Below are 9879 nucleotides of genomic sequence, written 5' to 3'. Positions count from 1 at the left end.
AGAGTGGGGCCATAAACTCCAAACCTCCATCTAAAGAGAGAGCTCAGCTCAGAAATCTCATTTCTCATAGGGTCGTTCTACTTTGAGATTTCTCTGTCCGACTACACTGACTTCATGTCCCGAGTCTGGTATCTTCTCATTCCCCCCCTTCCCCCCACTCTCAGCTTCCCTTTGTGTGCATGTTCCCCAATTAGATTGTAAGCTCCTTGAGGTACATAATAGGTACTTACTAAATGTTTATTGATTGATACTCAACAACTTCTCAACTCCCTCAGGTGCCTCTCCTCTCTGGTTGGAGGGCTGAGCAATAAACTATTCCCAAAGCCTTCCATTTTCCATGCTTGGTTTAAAATCCTTGAACACCATTCCCTTCCCCCTTCCCCAACCCAGATTCTTTCTGGTGGACCCCCTCCTTTTCAATTTCCTTTTATGTATTGTCTCCCTCCCCCTCCCATTAGATTTTAAGCTCCTGGAGGAAAGGGTCTATCTTTTTTTTTTTTTTTTTTTATCCCCAGGGCTTAGAACAGTGCTTGGGGACATAGTAGGACTTATTATTATGCTTATTGCATTTTATTTGTTTAAACGTGATAACATTTTCTTTAGCAAGTATAATTTAGTTTGGATAGAAGTAATAATAACTCACATTTCCTTGACCAAGCCTTTCCTTACAGTAGATCTGTAATGGTGGATAGCACAAGTATTACTATCCCTGTTTTACAGATGAAGACACTGAAGCTCAAGTTAAGTGACTTGCCCATTGTCATGTCGCTAGTATCTTACACTGGGATTTTAACTCTAGGTTCCTGAGGCAGCTATGTGGCTTAGAGGATACAGCACTGAGTTCGGAGTCAGGAAAACCTAGGTTCAAATCCTACTTTAACATTTGTGTGGCTCTGGGCAAGTCATTTAAACTGTTTGCCTCAGTTTCCTCAACTGTAAAATGAGGATAATAATAGCAACTACCTTTGTTGTGAGGATAAAATATAGATGCTATATCAATATTTATTTCCTCTTCCCCTACTGAGAGAGGAAAAGTAGCTACAAGCCACAAGAAAGAAAATTAGTGAAAAATTTTTTTTCTGAGAGAAACTATTAGGAAAAATATATACATGTAAGAGGAAAAAAGGAAAAGGAGGCAGCTGTCATAGCAGTCAAGTTCACTGAATGTAGAACTCAATTTGGGGACCATATATTTCCTAACAAGAGCACTGAACTTGTCTTCAGTGAATTACTGCCACTTATCTGATATTACAAGTGTATTTACTTAACTATTATAGTTCTATAATCATTCAATGTGAATCAAGTATTAACTAGGGAGAAAGAATAGTGTGTTACAGCAACCTTGGAAAGAAGTTTTAAAAAGTAACTACACTCACAAATCAAAAATAGTAACAATTTCCAATTTCCCCTCAAGATGAATTTCTGTATGTCACGTTTTGCCCTTTATTGTGAAAAGATATGTAGTTTCATGTCCCCTCCTCCCCTTCCCCCCATTAGTGGTCGTTTAAAACTGTCAAAGTCACACAGATTTTCAACTACTTTTACTGAAGCACAGTGATGGAACACGACAGATGTGACATTAGCTCAAGGGGCAATGATCCTCTAGGCTATTCATCATGTTATACCCTGATCCAAAGAGTTGGCATTTACAGGTACTACCAACCTTTAATTGGCAAATTCATTTTTAAATCACTATGGCTGCAATGGAATCAGTAAGGACAAAGACAGGATGAGAGAGCTAGAGCTAGATGCAATTTTAGAAGCCATCTAGTAGAATTTCACTTTACAGATGGGAAAAAAGAGGCCCTGAGTGGTTAAACTGGGGAGAGTTTTGGTTTCTATATAATCTTCTCTACTTCTTTCCATTTGCAGAAGTGAATTTCTTTACCTTTTTTGTAATATCTTTTTGGTCTGATATTTAAAGTTCTATATTTTATATCTGCTTTTTGGGGTTCTGCAATGATGGTGTTAACCTGTGATTTCCATGTGTTCTAAAGACCTTAGCGTAATTTTAGCATGTAAAAAGATATGGTTCCAATTCTACATATTAAATTCTATTTATTCTGAAGTTGTAATGGGGCATATGATAAGAGACTGAACCAAATTCGGTATAATGCAGAGCGTGGGTTACAAAGTTTCCTGTAGACAATAAAAGGAAACAATATTCCATTTGTTTAAAGTTCATATTTCAATATGAATAAAATAAAATCTCAGTTCTCATAGCATCTAAAGTTATGTATCTACAAAGTATGATATCCACAAAAGATATATTCTGATCCTCCACTATCATGTGGACATAACACTTTGTTGTCAAGGACAATGCCAGAGAAAGGTTTTGAATATGGATGATTGAACAACAGTTTTTTTTTTACTGGATGCTGCTCATCTAGATAAGGCCCTGATGGACACTACACTACTAAACATTTATTCTCCATTAGATGCTGTCAGGCCTAGCTCTGCTGAACATATCACCTTCTTTCTGTTTCCAGCTTCAGCTGCAATCCTTAGCTATAATGTTTTCTCTTCCATATGAAAAGAGTGCTCTGATCTATTGCTGTTATTGTTCAAAAGCCAGAGGTTTTTTAAAATAGTTCTTTCAGAAAAGTAGTCACCACAGGTGAAGGAACCCTTTTCTGCTTTGCCGGGAGTGGGGTGGTGCCCCCCAGTGGCCTGTTCTTTTTAGGCTTCGCAAAAAGGATCATGGGATTATCAATTTAAAAGTAAAAGGGACACTTCAGGGGTGGAGTTGGAATGGCAGAGTAGAGGAAGAGGTGAGCTCTTTCAATATTCCTCTCCAAAACAACTTTAAAATAACACATTAGGGGCAGCTAGATGGCATAGTGGATAGAGCACCAGCCCTGGATTCAAGAAGACCTAAGTTCAAATCTGGCCTCAGACACTTAACACTTCCTAGCTGTATAACCCTGGGCAAGTCACTTCACCCCATTGTCTCCCAAATAAAATAACACATCAAATCAAATTTGTGAGAAGCAGAGCCAATAAAAGGTTGGAATGGGACATTTTTTTTCCAGGTCAAGACAATTTAGGAGGTCAGAAGGAGAGGTCTGTGACAGTGGAGTGGGGACTGGCCTAGAGTGCACATGGTAGCAATACCAGCTATGGGCCTTGGAGGTGGCAACAGCAGTCAGATGAATGAGAAGCCCAAGAAACATAAGTTTCTGGGTAATTAATAATAAATTTATTTATTAGGCTAGCTGACAATCAACAAATTGATGGTGATTGGCTTTTCTCTGTAACCAAAGACAAAACCATGGAGATCACTGAATGCTTAAATACCTTTAGAAAAGGGGGTGCCCTCCACCTATGAAAACAATTAATGGGGGAGAGGACTTTAAAATAAGATGGGCTGAAAGCTTCCAGCTCCTCCTGCTGAGAACACAGTTTGATCATGAGACTCAGCCACCTCCAGCAATCTGGAAAAAAGGAATCCATCTCTACCCAGACCTCTCTGGTTGGTTTTCTCCTTCATGAGCTCGGTTACCCTAAACTCCAAATCAAGGAGCATCCCTTTCCCTCCCCTCCCCACCACGGATTTGCACAATCTCATCTAGCAACAATATCCTTCAAAGACTGACTAACTGGCCTCCCTGAATGAGGAAATAGAGAGCAAAACCTTAATCCTAATTTAGTAATTGGTTATTAACACAATAGAAAATAATGATTTCTGTCAGCAGTAGCAACAGCTTCAGCAGTTTTCAAGTCAGAGATGTTACAGGGCCAAGAGGAATGCTTGCAGTCCCAAGGGAGCAGGTACCCTGAGAAGCAGTATTGCTTGCAGCTCTAAGGGATCAGGAGCACTTCTTGGGTAAGGACCCAAGAGAGAGCAGTGACCACATCTCTCCCCAAATCACACCACTTTTGAAGTACCAAAAAACTTCCAACCCCCCAGCACTAGCTTTGAAAACAGTTGTGCATGAAAGACTGAAGCTTGAGACAGTGCCTCTCCAACCCCACCCCAGGAAAGAACTCAACTTTAATATAAAGTTTAAAGTGAAGAAATAAATTGGGAAAATGAGTAAACAACAAAAAAATAACCCAATCATAAAAAGCTACTATGGTGACAGGGAAGATCAAGACACAAACTCAGAAGAAGACAATGTTGTCAAACAGCAAAGCTTCAAAGAAAAATGGGGAAAAACAGCAGCCCCAAAAGAATTCCTGGAAGAGCTAAAAAAAATGATTTTCGATATCAAATAAGAATGATGGGGGTGGCTAGGTGGTGCGGTGGATAGAGCACTGGCCCTAGATTCAGGAGGACCTGAGTTCAAATCCAACCTCAGACACATAACACTAGCTGTGTGACCCTGGGCAAGTCACTTAACCCCATTGCCTAACTAAAAAAAAAAATATATATATATATATATATATGCATATATATATATATATATAAAATAATGAAAAAAAGAATGATGAAGGAAAAATTGGGAAAAAAAATGAGAGCAATGCAAGAAAATTACAAAAAAGACAATTAACAATTTAGTAATGAGTCACAAAAACCAAAGAAAATAATATCTTAGAAAACAGAATTGGCCCAATGGAAAAAGAAGTACAAAAATTCACTCAGGAAAATAGCCTTTTTTCCCCTTGTTATTCTCTTTATTGGGGGGGAAGGTAGACTTATATTTTTTAAATAATATTTTGTTTTTTTCCCAGTTAAATGTAAAGACAATTTTTTTCATTAATTTATTTTGATTTATCAACAATCACTTCCATAAGCTTTTGAGTTTTAAATTTTTCTCCCTTTCCCTCCCCAAGATGGCTTGCAATCTGATATAAGCTTTATATATACATTCCTATTAAACATATTTTTACATTAGTGGTGTTGTAAGGAAGAATTAGAACCAACAGAAGGAACCACCAGAAAGAGGAAACAAAAAAAACAAAGAAAAACAGAAGAAAAAAAGAGCAAATAGTATGTTTCAATCTGCATTCAAACTCCAGAGTTCTTTCTTTGGATGTGGATAGCATTTTCCATTATGAGACCTTTGGAGATGTCTTTAGATCTTTGTATTGCTGAGAAGGGGTAAGTCTACCAATGTTAGTCTTCAAACAATGAGGCTATTATTGTGTAAAACATTCTCCTGGTTCTGCTCACTTCACTCAGCATCAGTCCATACAAGTCTTTCCAGGTTTTTCTGAAGTCTGCCTACTCATAATTTCTTAAAGCACAATAGTATTCCATTACATTCATATACCACAACTTGTTCAGCCATTCCCCAATTGATGGGCATTCCCAATTTCCAATTCTTTGCTACCACAAAAAGAGCTGCTATAAATATTTTTGTACATGTGGGTCCTTTTCCCATTTGCATGATCTCTTTGGGATACAGCCCTAGAAGTGCTATTGCTGGTTCAAAGGGTATTGCACATTTTTACAGCCCTTTGGGCATAGCTCCAAATTGCTCTCCAAAATGATTGGATCATTTCACAACTCCACCAAGAATGCATTAGTGTTCCAATTTTCCTACATCTTCTCCAACATTTATCATTTTCCTGTTTTGTCATGCTGGCCAATCTGATAGATGTGATATGGTACCTGAGAGTTGTTTTGATTTGCATTTTTCTAATCAATAGTGATTTAGAGCATTTTTTCATATGGCTATAGATGGCTTTAATTTCTTCATCTGAGAACTGTTCATATCCTTTGACTATCAATTGGGGAATGACTTGTATTCTTATAAATTTGACTTAATTCTCTACGTATTTTAGAAATGAGGCCTTATCAGAGACACTGGTTGTAAAAATTGTAAAGACAATTTTAACATTCATTTGAAATAAATTTTGAGATTCAAATTTTCTTTCTCCCTCCCTAACCTTCCCCCTCCCTCAGACAGCAAGCAATTTGATATAGGTTATATATGTTCAATTATGCAAAATATTATTACCATATTAGTCATGTTGTGAAAGAAGAGAGACCTAAAGGGGGGAAAAATGAAAAAAAAATACAGAAGGTGAAAAATAGTATACTTTGATCTACATTCAGACTCCACCAGGTTTTTTTTTTTTTTTTCTGGAGTTAGATAGTATTTTTCATTATGAGTCCTTTGGAATTGACTTGGATCATTGTATTGCTGAGAATAGCTAAGTCAATCACAGTTGATCATCATCCAGTATTGCTGTTACTGTGTACAATGTTTTCCTGACTCTGCTCACTTCACTTTGCATCATATAAGTCTTTCCAGGTTTTTCTGAAATCCATCTGCTCGTCTCTCTTATAGCACAGTAACATTCCATTATAATCATATGCCAAAACTTGGTCAGACATTCCCCAATTGATGGGCATCCCCTCAATTTCCAATTCTTTGCCACAATTTTTTGCTAATTCTTTGAGCTGCTATAAGTATTTTTGTAAAAATAGGTCCTCTCCCCCCAAGGCCCTTTTTATCTCTTTGGGATACAGACCTGCTAATGATATTTCTGTATCAAAGGGTATACACAGGTTGATTGTCCTTTGGGCATAGTTCCAAATTGCTCTGCAGAATGGTTGGATCAGTTTATAACTCTACCAACAGTGCATTAGTGTTTTAATTTTCCCATGTCCCCTCCAACATTTACTACTTTCCTTTTCTGCCATATTAGCCAATCTGATAGGTATAAGGTGGTACATTAAGACTTGCTTTAATTTGCATTTCTTTAATCAGAAGTGATTTAGAGCATTTTTTAAAGGCCTACAGATGGCTTTGATTTCTTCATCTGAAAAGTGCCTGTTCAGATCCTTTGACTATTTATCACTTGGGGAATGATTTGTGTTCTTATACATTTGAATTAGTTCTCTACGTATTTTGAAAAATGAGACCTTTATCAGAAACACTTGCTGTAAAAATTGTTTCCCAGCTTTCTGCCTTTCTTCTAATCTTGGTTGCATTGGTTTGTGCAAAGCCTTTTTAATTTAATATAATCAAAACTGTCCATTTTATATCTAGTCATGCTCTCTCTCGTTTGGTCTTAAAATCTTTCCTTATTTATAGATCTGACAGGTAAATGATTCCATGCTCTCCTAATTTGCTTATGGTATCACCCTTTATGTCAGAATCATGTACACATTTTTATTTTATCTTGGTATACAGTATAAAATATTGACCTATACCTAGTTTCTGCCTTATTGTTTTCTAGCGTTTTCAGCAGTTTTTGTTAGTGATTTCTTGTCCCCAAAGCTGGGGTTTTGGGGTTTATAAAACACTATATTACTGTAATCATTTAGTAGAGTGTTCTGTAATTTATCCCACTGATCCATAACTCTGTTTCTTAACCAGTACCAGATAGTTTTGATGATTACCACTTTATAATACAGTTAAGACCTGATTATTAATTACTGAGAAACTATGTCTCTCAGGGTTTTCATTCATCTGCTTTTTTTTTTTTCAGCCAAAGATGAGGTTTATTAAAGATCTGCTATATTAGTCAGACTCTTAAAGAATCTGAGCATCTATGAGCTATTGGCTAGATTGTAAGAATCTGAGCATCTTTATGGAGAAAAGACAGTCCAAAGGCAAATCTTTGGGAATTGAAGAGGATAGACTCTTTGCAGGAGTGGGGGCTGGAAGTCCCTCCCTCCTTAAAAGAGGATTTGGGAATAAGCCTTGGGAAACAAACAAAAAAAACCAAAAGCCCAAAGAAGTACCTGAAGTTTTCCCAAGTCCCTAGCGCTGAGAGAACTGAGAGGATTGGGCCCACGCTTCTGGATAGGGAGTCCGAAAGTGTGTCCAGGTCTATAATTGAACAGAATCACTGGACTGAGAGCCTGAGAGTGTCAGGCTGAGTTCGAGACAGCCTTGTCTGACCTAATGGGACTTGAGAGGTCTGCCATGAAAAACATTTCCAAGCCAAGCCTTGCTAGGTGTTTGGAAATCCACCCAATTGCAGGGCAAGAAACGGACTAGGGGGAGAGGGGAGGCATACGTACCTTCCAGTCTTAGCTGGTGAATAGCTTGATATTAGACAGTTTTTCCCAGTCAAGGAACCATATAATGAGGTCTAGGGGTTTAGGGGTGCTGGTACCCCAAGAGCACGACACACGGGTCCTGCCTAAAAGAATTTGACCCAAGCCTTCTTTCAACCAAACAAGGTTTATTAAAGATCTGCCATATTAGCCAGATTCTTAAGAAATCTGAGCGTCTATGAGCTATTGGCTAGATTATAAGAATTAGAGCCAGGCTTTTCATTCATCTAAAGCCACCTTCCTTCACATTTGTTGTCATTAATTCCTGTGATATTCTTGACCTTTTGTTCTTCTAGATGAATTTTGTTATGATTTTTCTAGTCTTATAAAATAATTTTTTGGTATTTTGATTGGTATGGCACTAGATAAGTAAATTAATTTAGGCAGAATTGTCATTTTTATTGCTTGGCCTACCCATTAACAATTGATATTTTCCAAATTGTTTAGATCTGACTTTGTGTGAAAAGCATTTGGTAATTATATTCATATAATTTCTGGGTTTGTCTTGGCAGGTAGACCTGTAAGTATTACATATTGTCTATAGTTATTTTAAATGAAATTTCTGTTTCTATCTCATGTTGCTGGGCTTTGTTGGTAATATAAAGAAACGCTGATGATTTATGTGGATTTTTTTTATATCTTGCAACTTTACTAAAGTTGTTAATTATTTCAACTAGTTTTTTAAAGTTAATTCTCTTGGATTCTTTAAGTATACCATTATATCATCTGCAAAGAGTGATGGTTTTGTTTCCTCATTGCCTATTCTAATTTCTTCAAATTTTTTTTTCTTCTCTTGTTATAGGTAACATTTCCAGTACAGTATTGAATAACAATAATGATAATGGGCACTCTTACTTCACCCTTGATGTTACTGGGAAGGCTTCTATCTTATCCCCATTAAAGATAATGCTTGCTGATGGTTTTAGATGGATACTACTTACCATTTTAAGGAAAACTATATTTATTCCTATGCTCCCTAGTGTTTTTAATAGGAATGTGTGCTACATGTTGTCAAAAGCTTTTTTCTGCATCTAATGAGGTAATCATATGATTTCTGTTGGTTTTGTTATTGATATGGTCAATTATGCTGATAGTTTTCCTTATATTGAACGAGCCTTGCATTCCTGGAATAAATCCCACCTGGTGATAGTGTAAGATCCTTGTGATATATTGTTGTAATCTCCTTGTTAATTTTGCTTAAATTTTTTGCATTAATATTCATTAGGAAAATTAAACTGTAGTTTTCTTTCTCTGTTTAGCTCTCCCTGGTTTAGGTATCAGCACCATATTTATATTATAAAAGGTATTTGGTAGGACTCCTTCTTCACTTATTTTCCCAGGGTGTTTATATAGCATTGGAATTAATTGTTCTTCAAGTATCTGGGTAAAATTATAGGAATAAATGAAACATTTCCTAAAATGATAAGTAGTATCTATCTAAAACCAAGAGCAAGCATTAACTGTGATTGGGATAAACTAGATGTTTTCCCAATAAGATCAAGGGTGAAGCAAGGATATCTATTATCATCAATATTGTTAAATAGTGTATTAGAAATGCCAGCTATAGCAATAAGACAAGAAAAAGAAATTGAAGGAACAGAAAGAGGCAATGAGGAAATAAAACTATCAGTATTGCAGATGATACGATAGTACGCTTAAAGAACCCCCAAAAATCAGCTAAAAAACTAGTTGAAACAACTGTTTCAGGTAATTAGCAAAATGTTCAGTCATTTCAGTCATGTCTGACTCATTGTGGTCCCATTTGGGGTTTTTTTGGCAAAGATATTAGAACGGTTTGCCATTTCCTGCTCCAGCTCATTTTTACAGATGAGGTACTGGGACAAATGGGTTAAATGACTTGCCCAGGGTCACACAGCTAGTAAGTGTCTAACGCTAGATTTGAACTCAGGGAGGTGAGT

The sequence above is a fragment of the Vombatus ursinus genome, unplaced genomic scaffold (genome assembly GCF_900497805.2).
Source record: "Vombatus ursinus unplaced genomic scaffold, bare-nosed wombat genome assembly UNPS02014818.1, whole genome shotgun sequence".
In the NCBI taxonomy this organism is placed as follows: Eukaryota; Metazoa; Chordata; class Mammalia; order Diprotodontia; family Vombatidae; genus Vombatus; species Vombatus ursinus.
Note: the sequence above shows the minus strand (reverse complement) of the source record.